Source organism: Chiloscyllium plagiosum, chromosome 25 (genome assembly GCF_004010195.1).
Source record: "Chiloscyllium plagiosum isolate BGI_BamShark_2017 chromosome 25, ASM401019v2, whole genome shotgun sequence".
NCBI lineage: Eukaryota > Metazoa > Chordata > Chondrichthyes > Orectolobiformes > Hemiscylliidae > Chiloscyllium > Chiloscyllium plagiosum.
Window position 1 is genome coordinate 26,930,515 of NC_057734.1, and position 12,672 is coordinate 26,943,186.

General features: G+C 42.2%; 1 long non-coding RNA gene across 1 annotated transcript in view; it reads right to left on the reverse strand.

Annotated features, from left to right (window-relative positions):
• The window catches only part of LOC122562693, a 27,020-nt gene extending 16,611 nt beyond the window's left edge, over positions 1-10,409 (reverse strand). Inside the window, exon 1 of the long non-coding RNA XR_006315389.1 lies at positions 10,341-10,409. This is a non-coding gene — a long non-coding RNA (uncharacterized LOC122562693). The remainder of the gene's footprint in view (positions 1-10,340) is intronic.
• Positions 10,410-12,672: the final 2,263 nt, after the last annotated feature.

The following is a 12,672-nucleotide window of genomic DNA, read 5'->3' on the forward strand; positions in this document are numbered from 1 at the left end:
CCGGGTTCAATTCCCGACTCAGGCGACTGTCTGTGTGGAGTTTGCACATTCTCCCCGTGTCTGCGTGGGTTTCCTCCGGGTGCTCCAGTTTCCTCCCGCAGGCCAGGTGAATTGGCCATGCTAAATTGCCCGTAGTGTTAGGTAAGGGGTAAATGTATGGGTATGGGTGGGTTGCGCTTCGGTGGGTCGGTGTGGACTTGTTGGGCCGAAGGGCCTGTTTCCACACTGTAAGTAATCTAACCTAATCTACTCAATTAGTGTTCAAGGAGTTGTGATCTATAGTTTACCAAGTCATACTGTCATTAAACATTTTTTTTTCTCTCTAATGAGATTTAACTGCAGCCTAGATTCTATCATATACAAAGACTCTTTTGTTTGGATTAAACAATGCAGCATATAAAACAATGTAAGGTTTGAATTGCAAAAGCAATTTTAACCTAATCCACCCTTTGGGGTGGGTTTGGCTGTAATATTAGTTTTACATTTCACCTGAGTTCAATCTACTTCCAAATAAACAGCGACTAATATTGGGTGGGGATTAAAACAGACGTTCCACCCAATCCTGTGGGTTAAAGTTATCCTCATCCCACCTCCACTCAGGAAGAAACTTCTAGATGAGTTATTTTCTTTTCCATTCTGACTTTCTCCTCACCTTTTGAGATTGGTTCCAAAGTTGCTAGCCTTCCTCAGTAGAATGTGATTATTCCTATCCTCCTGTTATGCACAACAATGGACACTCTAGCCACCAACATGGGAATGAAAGCTGGGTCTGTTGTCTCATCATCCACAGCCCACACACATGCAGATTCTAGCTGTGGTACATCAACAGCAATCAGACTAATTACATTCTCAAGCCTGAGGCATGATACCCATTGCCATGCCACTTGTAGGCACTACAAGTTAAGATTAGCTAATTCAACACAGACAGTCCTTGGATAAGTTATTTTATCAAAAGCATTGAAAGCACTCTTAAAACATTTTTTTGGCTTTCCGGTCTGACTGAAAATACTGTAACCTTTTATTCAAAAGAAAGCATTGCTGATAGCGTGGAATGTTGGAGGAGTGGTGAAATTACCCCATAATTCAGAACAGCAGTTGGGAAAATGTTATGTTTTAATATGTTGGATTAGAAGGACATTTTGTTGAGGAAGGTAGGAGGTAATTATAAAGGCCTTCACTGTCTATGTTTGCATATTTGAGAAAATATTTTGATTAATACTTAAGATCATTGTAACACTCTTTGAACAATCACAGCATTGAAAAAAGGCTTGTATTTAGTAAGGGGCTGTTGGGGCTGGGGGAAAGGGAGTAATTTTAATCTTGGGCTCCAGTATGACAGCTACCAGATAGTGTATTACAAGCCTATATTCCATCCCATTAACACACTCTGTATTTCAGGTCAACCAAATCAGTGTTTTCAAATGAGTGTACATGTTGTCTCTCAAACAAGAGAAATTCAGCTCCCTCAGCGACATATAAGCAACTCAGGTGAGTGAAAGAATATAAGAGTTTGGAGCCAGAGTAATCGCCAGTCAGAAACGTGCCTAACTCAGCCTTGTATATATTCAATTACTGCAGGATTCAAGCCCAGGTACCCAGATCGTTACCTGGGTCTGTGGATTAATAATCCAGTGATAAACCACTAGGCCGCTGCCTTGCTCTTGTAGTCCAAGAGAACAATATATGATCAGAGTGAAATCCTTCCCACAACTGATGCTCACTCCAGCATTGCAATGTCCTGACTTACTGATCAACTGCGAGAGGCATCATGCCGTTAAATGTTGCCAGAAGAAGGAAACCCACTTTCCAACAGCTAATCACATGCAACCACTGTCTGAGGTTGTTTGCCAGGAGATGGCAGTGCTCTGTAATGGCAATGGCATAGATCAACACAGTGGATTACAATAAGAAAAATAACAACTTAATTCATTCAGCAAGTGTGCCAAAAAGTGAGACACCTCCCTATTTTAATGTAATGTGACAAAAATGCATGGCATGCAGTTATCTCATTGCCACGTTCTTGTACAGTTCAGATTGGCCAGAAATTCTCCATTAAACTTCACAGCCACCCCTTATCTTTCACTCACATTCTCAATTCCTATTCTCTCTCTCTAATCCTTTGTTCCTACTTGCATGGTTCATACATAAGAAAAGACTTGCCCAAAGGTAGCCAGCTAATGCATAGACCTCAGTTGGCAGCTTTCTTACAAATGAATCAGAAAGTTATGGGGTTCGATGCTTAAGCTGTTAGGGCTAAATCCGGGCTAGAACTCCAGTGAAGGACTGTGGGGGCATTGCATTGTCTGAGATTTTGTATTTCATAATGGACGTATTCACCTGAATGTATAATAGCCATTAACACTATTTTGAAGAACAGCAGAAGATTTCTTTGTACCCTGACAAATATTTATACATCACCCAATGTCACACTGTCAGGCCATCTGATCATTCCAAACAGAAACAGATTATTTAGCATGTTTGCACCATTCAATGAGATTATGGTCGTTCACATTGTTGTATGTGGTATTCCATTATGTGCTTCTGCACTTGTTGTGTTTCTTAAATAACAACTATTGACTGTACTGAAAAAATTAGGAAGTGGTGGAGGCTGGTACAATTGCAACATTTAAGAAGCATTTGGATGGGTATATGAATAGGAAGGGTTTGGAGGGATATGGGTCGGGTGCTGGCAGGTGGGACTAGATTGGGTTGGGATATCTGGTCGGCATGGACGGGTTGGACCGAAGGGTCTGCTTCCATGCTGTACATCTCTGACTCTATGTAATACTTGGTTGAAACAAATATCTGGAGTTGTGTTCCCATGGAACAAAAACAAATTCAAATTTGGCCAATCAGCTTAAACTATGCCCCAAATACCAAATTCCAATCAAATTTGAATTTAGTGTTTTGATGACATCAAACTAATGAAATGATACCATGTTTTGAGGTTAAAAAAACATAAACGGGGGTGAACTGCCAAGCACCAACAAGTATAGACTGCTAGCCAAATAAAACTCTGAAAGATACCTGTCCATAAGAAAGGTTGTGCAGCTGAAGACTGAAGAAGAGATGACAAGGAAAACAGTGAAGAAAAACTACAGAGGAAAATCGACAAAGCTGATTGGTTTTGAAGCGTGTTTTTTTTTTGTAAATCTTAATCGGGGATTTTTTTTTTAAAAATTGGACCAGTACCGTAGAGTGGGAGGTAAAAGACAGGTTTAAGAGAAAGGAGTTGTAAATATCATTTTAACGTTCACTGTTGGCCTTAAAGAATAAAATTGTTAATTTTTACTATAAATATTGAAATCTGGGATAGTTCCTCGCCTCTCAAAGTTTAACAGATTACGGGGCGAGGTGAGCTTTTCCGTGTGTCAGTTGAAATTAGCAAAGGCATTTACCCCATATCACAGCAGTTTGGGGGCTTTCATCTGCGATTTGAACGGGTTTAGAGAGATCCAGTCTGAGATTTGGACAGACTTGGATAGATTTGGGATACGAAGAAAAAGCATGTTAAATTTAAACACTTGCCTGTTAGTCACCTAGATAGTTAAATAAAATATAGGTGAGACAATATGTTTAATTTCAGTTACTTGTAGTCGGCTAAATTACAAGTGAGAGAGATGGCTCTTAAAATTGCTAAAGAGGTTCTGGGGTTTGAAGATGATTCCCAAATTTGCCAAGAAAGTTTAGAAAGAAAAGAAAAGACCATACTCTTAGAAATAGCAAAGAGTTAAGATTGGGTTTAACCAAGGACAAAAGTAAAGATGAAATTGTAAGGGAATTAATCAAACACTTAGGTTTGTCAGAGAAACAGACAAGTGCAGTAGAGGTAAAAAACCGTAAATTACAATTGAAGAAAATGGAGTTAGAAGATAAACAAAGGGAGAGAGAAAGAGAGAGAGAGGAAAAAGATGGAGAGAGAAGGTTCATAGCTGAACAAAAAGAAAAGAAAGGGAAAGAGAAAAAGGTAGACGGTTCTTCGCTGAGCAAAAAGGGAGAGAATTTGAACTTGAGAAGTTGCGACTTAGTCAGGAAAGTCAAGTTAACAGATGGAGATTAAAAGAGAAGGTAGTGATATGTATAAATATGTCAAAACTCTGCCACATTTTGATGAGAAAAATGTCAAAGCCTTCTTTATTTTCGCTGAGCAAAAAGGGAGAGAATTTGAACTTGAGAAGTTGCAACTTAGTCAGGAAAGTCAAGTTAACAGATGGAGATTAAAAAAGGTAGTGATATGTATAAATGTCAAAACTCTGCCACATTTTGATGAGAAAAATGTCAAAGCCTTCTTTATTTCATTTGAAAAATTGGCTAGGCACATATGGTGGTCTGAGGGTAATGTTAGTTCAGACTAAATTGGTAGACAGAGCTAATGAGGTATTTGCCATACTGTCAAATGAGGGGTGAAGAGATTATGAAGAGATTAAACAGGCTGTTTTAAGTGCTTATGAATTGGTACCAGAAGCGTGTAGACAGTGGTTCAGAAACATAAAGAAGGAAGCTGGTCAGACTTATGTTGAGTTTAAAAGAATTAAACAGTCATTTTGATAGATGGGTGCAGGCCTTAAAGATAGATAAGACCTATGACACTCAGAGTTTAAAACCTCACTTCCAGAGATGAAAAGAATTTGTGTGGAGGAACAGAAAGTTCAGGAAGTAAGGGCAGCAGAATTAGCAGATGAATACATGTGAGTACTTAAGGCAAGCTTCCAGCCAGAATTTCGTCCTGTGAGCTATAGAAATTGGGAGAAGGGGATGTCCTACACTGTGAAACAAAGTAGAGAACACAAATAGTTGTTTACCACAGGCTAAAGAAGCCAAAGAGGGTGGCAAGGCGGTGAAAGGCCTCAGGTGTTTTCACTGCCAGGAGGTGGGACATGCAAAGTCACAGTGCTGGTCATTAAAGAAAGGCACTATGGGAAAAGATGTTCTAAAAGAAGCTAAGCCAATGGCATTGGTAAAAGTAGTAAAGGAAATCCCAATAAGAGCCAAGGAGCTGCAGGAGTGTGCACAGCCTAGGCAGGGGCTGGGTATGGAGTTAGTGCCTGATCTCTATAAAGAATTTGCCTCTATGGGTAAAGTTTACTCAAAGAATAGGGGGACAAGGACAAGAAGCTATAATTTTGAGAGACATGGGATCTAACCAGTTTCTAATAGTAGGAGATGAGAGAAGTTGCAGTCTTTCTGATCTGTTACCTGAGAGTGTGGTAACTTGTGGGATAGTTGGACAGAAATTTGGCATTCCCCTCTGTAATATCAGGTTGAAATGCCAATTCAAAACTAAAGTAGTAACAGTGGGAGTGATTGACAGAGTGTCAGTTCCAGGAATACAGTTTGATCTTGAGAATGATTCAACAGGGTGTGAGGTGGGAGTGACACCCCTTGTTGTGGAGAAGCCCAAGAAAGACCCAAGAAACCAAGGAGCTAAAAGAAAGATATCCTGGTATTTTCCCAGACTGTGTCGTAACAAGATTCTACTATCATAGGTGACAGCACGAAGGAAAAACTAAAGAGAAAGACGAAAGAGTTGAGGTTCAGTTAGTGGACCACCCTGCTTGACGTATTGGTGTAGGAAAAACCTACAGAGGGTCAGACAGAAGTGTTTAGTCCTGAAAGGCTCAGGGACTTGCAACAGAAAGACAAGACGATAAAAGATATATATGTGGATGCGTACTCTGGAAAGGAGGCAGAGATTATTCCAGAGGGTTATTATCTTAAAGATAGAATACTAAGACGGAAATGGAGACTATGGCAGGTTAGTGCAGAGGAGAAATGGGCCGAAGTGCACAAGATTATGTTGCCAGTAACATACAGACAAGAGGAGTTATGGATAGCACATGAACTACTTGTGGAGGGTCAACTATGGGTACAAAAGACTCAGGCTAAGGTACAAAAACATTTTTATTGGCCTGGAATGCATAAGGACATGGTTAACTTTTGCTGTACATGTCATACACGCAAATGGTAGGTGCACCACAGGTGGTAATAAAACCAGCACCTTTGTTGCCAATTCTTGCATTTGAAGAATCTTTCACGCAGGTTATAATTGATTGTGTATGTCTCCCCCCATCCCTGAGAACTAAAAGTGGGAATCAGTAATTGTTAACCATAATGGATGTATCTACCAGATTTCCAGAGGCAATTCCATTATAGAGTATCAAGGCAAAAGGTGTGGTAGAAGAGTTAGTAGCTTTCTTCACACAGGATGGGCTACCCAGAGAGATTCAGTTGGACTAAGGGTCAAATTTTACTCCTAGGCTGTTTGAGGTGGTTATGGACAGCTTAGATGTACAGCACTTTAAATCAGTGCGTATCATCCTAAATCCCAGGGAGCTTTAGAAAGGTAGCTTAGAACTTGAAGACTATGTTGAGAGCATACTGTCAGGATTACCTGAATGATTGGGATAAAGGTATCGCATTCATATTGTTTGCCATTAGGGATGTCCCAAATGAATCTACTTAGTTTACTCCCTTTGGGTAAATAATTGGACAAGTAGTGAGAAGCCCTTTGAAATTAATTAAAGGGAAATTGACAGGATCAAAGTTGGAGATCTCGCTCTTAGTTTATGTATCGGAAATGGGGGGCAGGAAGATTAAATTGGGTAGGTGAGTTAGCTAAACAGCATAGAATAAAGCAAGTGGTAGATAAAACTCTGAGACTCAGACGTTTTCCAGAGGGGATGATGTGTTAGGACTGTTGCCAGTAATAGGAGATCCCACATTTTGGTTTGAGTATGAAGGGAGTATCCTATTTGAGGCTGTAGTCTGTGCTTTTCAGGATGGGGCTTCCCCTGTCATTTCTGTACTTTACCCAGGTCTGGCAAACCTGTCCCCATATTGTCTCTATCCAGGTTTTGTTGGGGACCCAGTGTGACCAGAAATTTGGGGTGTAAGGGTGCTTGCTTGGCAGCAGTATCTATTTGCTCATTCCTTTGGAAATGCCTCAGCATGAGCTGAACATCTTGATAACTGTCGGCAGGTTGATTGGACAAAAGAGATTAGATTACTTACAGTGTGGAAACAGGCCCTTCGGCCCAACAAATCCACACCGCCCCGCCGAAGCGCAACCCACCCATACCCCTACATGTACCCCTTAGCTAACACTATGGGAAATTTAGCATGGACAATTCACCTGACCTGCACATCTTTGGACTGTGGGAGGAAACCGGAGCACCCGGAGGAAACCCACGCAGACACGGGGAGAACGTGCAAACTCCACATAGTCAGTCGCCTGAGGCGGGAATTGAACCTGGGTCTTTGGCGCTGTGAGGCAGCAGTGCTAACCACTGTGCCACCGTGCCGCCCACAATAGCATTACTATTAAGCTACCTTGGGGTGGTTAAAAATCCTCTGTTGCCACAAGGCTCCAAAATCATGGAGCACACCAAGAGCACAATGAACAGTGTTATATTAGCAGATTTTCCTTTTGCTAGGATGCCAGCATGTCAATTCTCCACATTAGCTCCCAGGTTACATTAAGGAAACATCACTCCCCAATGGCACATTTCCACAGTTAAAGCAAGTGACAGCCATTTGTCCCTGGGGGATTTTGCTGTCTTGTTCCCAGTCCCAAAGGCATAATACTAGGGCTGCCTGCCCCCATTTCCAGGGTCCCCTCTGGAAAGGATTGTTCAGCAGTGGTCACCTGGTGGGCATCTGAGGTAGGTTCTGACCCCAGTGGGTATCCTGGTCCAAATCAACCCAGTCAGGGCTGGCACACAGCATTTGGGATCACGAGGGTGCTGGATATAGTTGGTTTTACCTGCAACTTGCATCATGATTCAGTCTGGTTCTGGCCATCCCAACAGAGAACCACTGCTCACCTCATTTGCCATGGAAATTCCTGGACTAGTTCATATTGTTTGATTGGATCATAACAGTGACACCAGAAGGAAAAACATTGCAAAAGCTGAAAATGTGTTGCTGGAAAAGCGCAGGTCAGGCAGCATCCAAGGAACAGGAGAATCGAGGTTTTGGGCATAAGCCCTTCTTCAGGAAGAAGGAAAGGGTGTCCAGCAGGCTAAGATAAAAGGTAGTGAGGAGGGACTTGGGGGAGGGGCATTGGAAATGCAATAGATGGAAGGAGGTCAAGGTGAGGGTGATAGGCCAGAGTGGGGTGGGGGCAGAGAGGTCAGGAAGACGGTCCCGAGTTCGAGGGATTTGACTGAGACAAGGTGGGAGGAGGGGAAGTGAGGAAACTGGAGAAATCCGAGTTCATCCCTTGTGGTTGCTAGGTAGATGAGGCGCTCTTCCTCCAATCATCGTGTTGCTATGGTCTGGCGATGGAGGAGTCCAAGGACCTGCATGTCACACCCGGACCAACCCGTGGCTCAACACTTCAACTCCCCCTCCCACTTCACCAGGGACATGCAGGTACTTGGACTCCTCCATCGCCTGACCATAGCAACACGATGCCTGGAGGAAGAGCACCTCATCTTCCACAGTCTTAAAGTTAAATGGAAAGAAACAAGTCTGAAACAAAAAAATTAAATCTGCTAGTATCATTTTCTGAAATGAATACTGTTGGTTTGAGATATTTTGGATCCCTTTATGCTTCCAGTTTTACAATATTTAACTAAATTAAAAAGTTCATGCAAGTCCTCCACTCAATGAGCAAATGTTAAAGTCAGAGGTGATTTTACTCAATGTTAGGTTTAGATTATAATTAAAACTTGAGCAGAGACCTGCTCTCATCCTGGAACAGAATGGTTCTGCACCTGAGGCCCAGATTTAATGCTACTGCTTTACTACTTTTAGTCAATTCTTTCATTAGTCCAACATGCAAGGGAGAGAGGGGTGAAAGTGATCTTTGGCAGTAGCATGAAGTTATGGGGAGTTTGAGAGCAAGTTTATTTTGATATCAAATGGTGCAGAATCTAAAGGAGAAGACTTTTAAAAAGATTGTAATTAAGAGATTATAAAGATCCTCCATATTAAACTGATTTGAAGTTAAATAAGATTGGCTTTCATGTGAGCATAAAAGTGATTAGTTAGAAGTGGACAGTAGGGCAGTCATGGCCTGTAAAGAAGAAGTGATATTTCATAATCACTGATGTTCCTTAACCTGAAAAGAAATCTCAAATTTTCAAAATGCAAATCAAATTTAAAAAGTCCTGGATCTCGAGCTCCAGGGAACAACAATCAAGTGTGCATTCAAAACAGATTACAAAGGGTTAAACTTTCTGCTAGCTACAGGGAATCAGCGCCGAGTCAGTCTCCCTCTCTTGCACACACGAACATTTTCCAGATTTCTTCTTATCTCAATTTTTAGCTTTTGTTTATTCCTGGCTTGTAAGGGTACTGAGACAGTCACATTACAGAACAGTCAAAGTTAGGGAGTTTAGCCTCCTAAACTCTGGAGGTGACACATGGCTGCTTAACGAAGTGTACAACATTTAAATGCGCCTCAGTCATTCTATTTGCAATTCTGACTATTTTCAAGGCAAGTTGTTCGAGCCTCTACATTAGTCCACAACTCAGGGGAAATACAACAGAGTCTTTAATAGTTGTCAGAGGTGTCCCTATGCTAAATTCATTAAAAGTCTGGACATCCTGAAGCAAACAGCTATAATTACTGCAGCCCTTCTCTTGCATTTAGAGTTCAGTGATCCCATTAGCCTGGAAGCAAAAACAAGCAAAGAACAAAATACCAAATCAAACAGAACAAAACCGAGTAAACAAACAAGACAAAGCAACAAAGCAAGATAGGTCCAGCCAAACACATACAACAGAAGCAGAGACAGACCACAGAACTCGGGATCCCGGCGAACACCGCCGAATTAATCACAAAGTCCGGCGCCGTCTCCTTCAACCCCACCTTGCCCCAGCTTCTCACACTAGCACGTAGCCACAAGGGAACCCAGCTCACTACTCACTTGTTGGCTCAGAGGAGGAAAGGTCACAAACTGCCGGGGGAACATTGTAAAGTCCCCAAATGTAACCTTGCTTGCAGCAACACGTTGCTAATGGTGTCTCGATCAGATCCTGAAGGATCAAAACTAAAACTACAGCCCAAACCTACCCACTCTGGCTCGTGGCTGAGGGAAACACTGCCAGCAGTGAAAGCAACTCTCCCATTTTGTTGCAAAAATACCAACCGGGCGACTCAAGGAGGAAGTGTTTTCTCCCCGTCTTGTTGCAAAAATAAAACCCACCGACTCAGGGAGGTTCATCAAAGTAGTGAGAAAATCGAGACAACAAAAAAAAAAGGAAAAGCCTGGAAACCTCATGAATAGAGGTCCTGCAGACGACGCCAACTGTTGGGGATGAAATGAATTATGCAGCGGGTACTCAGTCACAGCGGTCCAATTTAGGAGAACTATAAATCGCGCCACACAAACCTTGAGTTAGTGACTGTTTATTTGTAAGCTCACAGGGAGAGACAAGTCGACCTAATGGTTGCAGGTCACTCCAGCGAGATATAGAGAGTTGTGTGATTATATAGGTTGCAATCATTTAACAAGTTAGCAAACAGTTAATTGCAGTATAATGAGTAAGTAGGAACTTTGCCCAGTCACGTAGTGTCTGGACAGTGCTAGTTGGTAGCTGATAAGCAAGTGTTAGCATTACAATGGATTCTTGTAAAAGAAGAACATTCCCATGCTGGGAAGGAGTTTCACTATAATGTGTTAGTACAGCTACAAGGTCAACCACCTCATTGAGCCGAGGAAACGTACGAGCTTAACAAGCAGACACTAATATGAGATTTATAATGGTTTCCAGGGTTTTAATATGTGACAAGGTGGCTGCTTTGGTTATAATAAATCTCCCATGGTTAGTAAACTATCTGTCTCAGGAGCAAAGAACACAGTTGAAAGGTTTGTTACTGCAGTATGGGGACATATGTAGGAATCAGATGGGGAGGACTAATGTTGTTGTACATGAAGTAGACATAGGGAGTACTGTTCCGATAAAACAACACTGCTATCAGCATAATCCTTTCAAAGCAGACAGGTCCAGAAGGAGGTGGAGGCCATACACTATGAGGAGATCATTGAACTGAGCCAAAGCAAATAGAGTTCACCAATCATAGAGTCCTACAGACATAGAGATGTATAGTACAGAAACAGACCCTTCAATCAAACTCGTCCATGCCGACCAGATAACCTAACCTAATCCTGTCCCATTTGCCAGCACTTGGTCTATATCCCTCTAACCTCTTCCTATTCATACACTCGTCCAGATGCCTTTTAAATGTTGCAATTGTACCAGCCTCCACCATGTCCTCTGCACCACCCTCTGCGTGAAAACGTTGCCCCTTAGGTCCATTTTATATCTTGCTCCTCTCACCCCAAACCTATGCCCTCTAGTTCTGGACTCTCCCACCCCAGAAAAGAGACTTTGCCTACTTACCCGATCCATGCCCCTCATGATTTTACAAACCTCTATAAGGTCACCCCTCAGCCTCAGATGCTCCAGGAAAAACAGCCCCAGCCTATTCAACCTCTCCCTATAGCTCAAATCCTCCAACCGTGGCAACATCCTTGTAGATATTTTCTGAATCCTTTCAAATTTCACAACATCCTTCCAATAGGAAGGAGTCCAGAATTGCATGCAACAATGGCCTAACCAATATCCTGTACAGCCTCCCAACTCCTATACTCAATGCTCTGAGCAATAAAGGAAAACATACCAAACGCCTTCTTCATTATCCTATCTACCTGCAACTCTATTTTCAAGGAGCTATTAACCTGCACTCCAAGTTCTATTTGTTCAGCAACACCCCCAAGGACTTTACTATTAAGTATATTAGTCCTGCTAAGATTTGCTTTCCCAAAATGCTGCACCTCGCATTTATCTAAATTAAACTCCATCTGCACTTTTCGACCCATTGTCCCATCTGATCAAGATCCTGTTGTAATCTAAGATACCCTTCTTTGCTGTTCACTACACCTCCAATTTTGGTGTCACCTGCAAACTTACTAACCTCCTATGTTCACATCCAAATTGTTTATATAAATGATGAAAATTAGTGGACCCAGCTCCAATCCTTGTGGCACTCCACTGGCCACAGGCCTCAAGTCTGAAAAAAATCCCTCCACCACCACCCTCTGTCTTCTACCTTTGAGGCAGTTTTGTATCCAAATACCGAGTTCTCCCTGTATCCCATGAGATCTAACCTTACTAACCAGTCTCCCATGGGGAATCTTGTCGAATGTCTTACTGAAGTCCAAATAGATCACGTTTACCGCTCTGTCTTCATCAATCCTCTTTGTTACTTCATCAAAAAATGCAGTCAAGATCATGAGACCAGATTTCCCACGCACGCAGTCAAGATCATGAGACCAGATTTCCCACGCACAAAGCCATGTTGACTATCCCTATTCAGTCCTTGCCTTTCCAAATACGTGTAAAATCTGTCCCTCAGGATTCCCTCCAACAACTTGCCCACCACCAATGTCAGGCTCACCAGTCTATGTCCTTGCCACCTTTTTAAACAATGGTACCAACCTCCAGTCTTCTGGCACCTCACCTGTGACTATCGATGATACAAATATCTCAGCAAGGGGCCAGCAATCACTTCCCTAGCTTCTCACAGAATTCTAGGGTACACCTGATCAGGTCCTGGGAATTTATCCACTTTTATGCGTTTCAAGACATCCAGCACTTCGTCCTCTGTAACATGGACATTTTTCAAGATATCGCCATCTATTTCCCCACATTATATATCTT